General features: G+C 57.4%; 1 non-coding gene across 1 annotated transcript; it reads left to right on the top strand.

The window, feature by feature from the left end:
• The first annotated feature begins 813 nt into the window (after positions 1-813).
• LOC142794594 (small subunit ribosomal RNA) lies at positions 814-2,628 on the top strand. Its single transcript, XR_012892472.1, has one exon. It is a non-coding gene; the product is annotated as a small subunit ribosomal RNA (ribosomal RNA).
• Positions 2,629-3,970: the final 1,342 nt, after the last annotated feature.

The following is a 3,970-nucleotide window of genomic DNA, read 5'->3' as shown; positions in this document are numbered from 1 at the left end:
GCGCACGACCTCGGTGCTGTGCCGTCAGCGTAGTGTTGCACAAACTCGTGGCCTACCCAAGGTGCGGTACGTTTGCGGCCGTATCCTCGGTGGGAATTTCGTGAGTAGGGTCGCAAATTCTACGACCTCGGCGGGTTTGAGAGCGACGTAGACTTGTGGCACGCTCAACGTGCCACACGTTTCGGGGCACACCCGCGGTGAAATTTTCTCGAGTACGCTCGTATTAGTGCCCAAGGAGGTCTGGGTACTTATCGCTGCTATTATGTGGGGGTTCTCGTGAGCGGCGTACGCGAAAGCGACCGGGTGTCTGATATGCGGCGGGCTTCGGCCTCGTCAAGCGTGTCCTCGGGTCTGCTCCAGGGGAATCCACGGCAGTCGTCTGCAGCCTCATCCGCTTGATGCGTTAGGGGCTGGTTGTCGGACGGTGCCGTTTTACCACGATATCGAGGTGTGTTCCGTGTCGTCCTCGGGCGATTCAGATGCGAAAGCGCCGAAGACGCGGGCGTGACCCGTCGTCTGGCGGCTTTGCAGTCTCGGCTCCGTTGCTAGTTCCGGCCGGTCCACCGACAGTGCAGCGGGCTTGGGCAACCCGCACGGCGCGACCGAGTCGATGCAACGAAAAAGAGCGAGCATGAACGTGCTTCTTGCCGCACGGCTCCCACTCGTCTTTCGGGAAGGTTGTGCCGTAGCGAGCTCGAACGCCGTCATCTCGGAGTGCAAAATAAGCGTGTTGGGGCGCCTGAAGGTGGCCTCCGCCGCACACAGACTGCGTCCGGCCCGCCGAAGGCGAGGACGGACGCGCAGTCGAACGATTACCTGGTTGATCCTGCCAGTAATCATATGCTTGTCTCAAAGATTAAGCCATGCATGTCTAAGTACATGCCGAAATAAGGCGAAACCGCGAATGGCTCATTAAATCAGTTATGGTTCCTTAGATCGTTTCTTCCTACTTGGATAACTGTGGCAATTCTAGAGCTAATACATGCAGTGAGCCTGGAGCCCTTTGGGTAACGGGTGCTTTTATTAGACCAAGATCGATCGGGTTTCGGCCCGTATTGTGTGGTGACTCTGGATAACTTTGTGCTGATCGCATGGCCACGAGCCGGCGACGTTTCTTTCAAGTGTCTGCCTTATCAACTTTCGATGGTAGGTTACTTGCTTACCATGGTTGTTACGGGTAACGGAGAATCAGGGTTCGATTCCGGAGAGGGAGCCTGAGAAACGGCTACCACATCCAAGGAAGGCAGCAGGCGCGCAAATTACCCACTCCCGGCACGGGGAGGTAGTGACGAAAAATAACAATACGGGACTCTTTTGAGGCCCCGTAATTGAAATGAGTACACTCTAAATCCTTTAACGAGGATCAATTGGAGGGCAAGTCTGGTGCCAGCAGCCGCGGTAATTCCAGCTCCAATAGCGTATACTAAAGCTGCTGCGGTTAAAAAGCTCGTAGTTGGATCTCAGTTCCAGACGAGTAGTGCATCTACCCGATGCGACGGCTCGGACTGAACATCATGCCGGTTCTTTCTTGGTGCACTTCATTGTGTGCCTCGAGATGGCCGGTGCTTTTACTTTGAAAAAATTAGAGTGCTCAACGCAGGCGAGTCGCCTGAATAAACTTGCATGGAATAATAGAACAAGACCTCGTTTCTGTTCTGTTGGTTTTTGGAATACGAGGTAATGATTAAGAGGGACGGACGGGGGCATTCGTATTGCGGCGCTAGAGGTGAAATTCTTGGACCGTCGCAAGACGAACTACTGCGAAAGCATTTGCCAAGAATGTTTTCATTGATCAAGAACGAAAGTCAGAGGTTCGAAGGCGATCAGATACCGCCCTAGTTCTGACCATAAACGATGCCAACCAGCGATCCGCCTGAGTTACTCAAATGACTCGGCGGGCAGCTTCCGGGAAACCAAAGTATTTGGGTTCCGGGGGAAGTATGGTTGCAAAGCTGAAACTTAAAGGAATTGACGGAAGGGCACCACCAGGAGTGGAGCCTGCGGCTTAATTTGACTCAACACGGGAAAACTTACCCGGCCCGGACACTGGGAGGATTGACAGATTGAGAGCTCTTTCTTGATTCGGTGGATGGTGGTGCATGGCCGTTCTTAGTTGGTGGAGCGATTTGTCTGGTTAATTCCGATAACGAACGAGACTCTAGCCTATTAAATAGGTGCGGGGTTCCCAGCACCTTACAACCTTCTTAGAGGGACAAGCGGCTCCTAGCCGCACGAAACAGAGCAATAACAGGTCTGTGATGCCCTTAGATGTCCGGGGCCGCACGCGCGCTACACTGAAGGAAGCAGCGTGTCTTTATCCCTGTCTGAAAAGACTGGGTAACCCGTGGAACTTCTTTCGTGATTGGGATAGGGGCTTGCAATTGTTCCCCTTGAACGAGGAATTCCCAGTAAGCGCGAGTCATAAGCTCGCGTTGATTACGTCCCTGCCCTTTGTACACACCGCCCGTCGCTACTACCGATTGAATGATTTAGTGAGGTCTTCGGACCGATGTCCGGCGCGGCCTTTCGGTTGCGCCGGTCTGTTGGAAAGATGACCAAACTTGATCATTTAGAGGAAGTAAAAGTCGTAACAAGGTTTCCGTAGGTGAACCTGCGGAAGGATCATTAACGGATTGTGAAGGGTGAGCGCCTCAGCTGCGTCTGCGCCCGACACTTTCTGCCGCTGACCCCGTTTGGACGCGGGGTCGGCTTTTCCCCACGGGGCTGCCTGAATGTGGAGCGGCACCCCGTGACAAATTGTTGCGCCCAGCGGACGCCAACACCGCGACCTTGGACGGTCGGCCAGGTGGCGGACGCGGGTACAAACGGCGCAACGCACTCATAGGTCGGCTTTCGACCCGCCACTGCACCGTGGCTCGAAGCGCTCGAAATGCGCGACCCGACCGCTGCGGGACCGCCTAGTACTGTAAACAGGAGCGGCGGAGCGCGAACGGCGAGTCGTGGTTACGTCGGTAGAAGGCGAGGCTGCGCGTTCCCGAAACGCCAGCCGAGTGCCCTCCCGACCGTTCGAGCGTGCAAGAACGAGACCCGACAATCGCGCGGCGACTGCCAAGTACGAGAGGAACGGCACAAGCGTCGGCGGTCGGTCAAGGAACTGGCGATGTGACGGGTCCGCTGTGCACCAGTGCATACCGTCCCGCCGTCCGCGGCAAGCGCCTCCGCGTCCTCGGGTGACGGAGGCTGCCGGTCGGTTCTTGCAGGCGAGGGATCTCGCTGGCACCGGTTCGCGTTGACGCGCGGCCGGTCATGGCACGGCGATGCGACGGCCGAGGTGCGCAGTACTCGATGGAGGAACCGCACGCTCCGATGACCGTCCCGCCCTCCGCGGCGTATGCGTACCGACCGTAATGGTTGCAGCAGCGCCGGCCGGCTTTTGAATTCGCCACACGAAACACGGTGCGAGATCGCGGTTAGGGGAGCGTCGACGTTGCCAGGCGTTTTGCTTGCTGCCGAGGGAAAGGCGGCACGGCCACGTCGCGCTCGTCGCGATTAGCGGGTCTGCGCGCTTTGGGAAGGTGCCGCAACGACTTGCCGAAAGAGGAAGCACGGAAGAACGAGGGACTTGGACGTCCCGACAATTGAACGCACTTGCGGCCAGGCCCTTGCTGGCTTCGTTCTTCCGCCTCGAGTAGGCTCGTACGCGGCTCCGGCGCCGAAAGTGGTCCTTGGCACCGACTTCGGTGGACGTGGGAAGTGCCGCGCAAGTACGGCGCGCCTGGCTCCACCTGTTGGCTAAAGTAGGCAGCCGGATCGGCATTTTGGTGTGCGGTGGCAAACCGTGGATGCGAAAAAAGCTTGTGCGATTTCGTGGAACAAAAAGCGGGGGTCCCCCTTTTTATGCGGAGGAGACCGACCCGCCTGCCGTGGTGAACCGCGACGCCACGGTAAAAACGGGAGAGGCTTGTCGATGGGACCGTGCATCCCGCGCTCCACGGAGGCCGGGAGGCGG

Source organism: Rhipicephalus microplus, unplaced genomic scaffold (genome assembly GCF_043290135.1).
Source record: "Rhipicephalus microplus isolate Deutch F79 unplaced genomic scaffold, USDA_Rmic scaffold_461, whole genome shotgun sequence".
Classification (NCBI taxonomy): Eukaryota; Metazoa; Arthropoda; class Arachnida; order Ixodida; family Ixodidae; genus Rhipicephalus; species Rhipicephalus microplus.
Note: the sequence above shows the minus strand (reverse complement) of the source record. Positions and strands in the feature narration are given on the sequence as shown.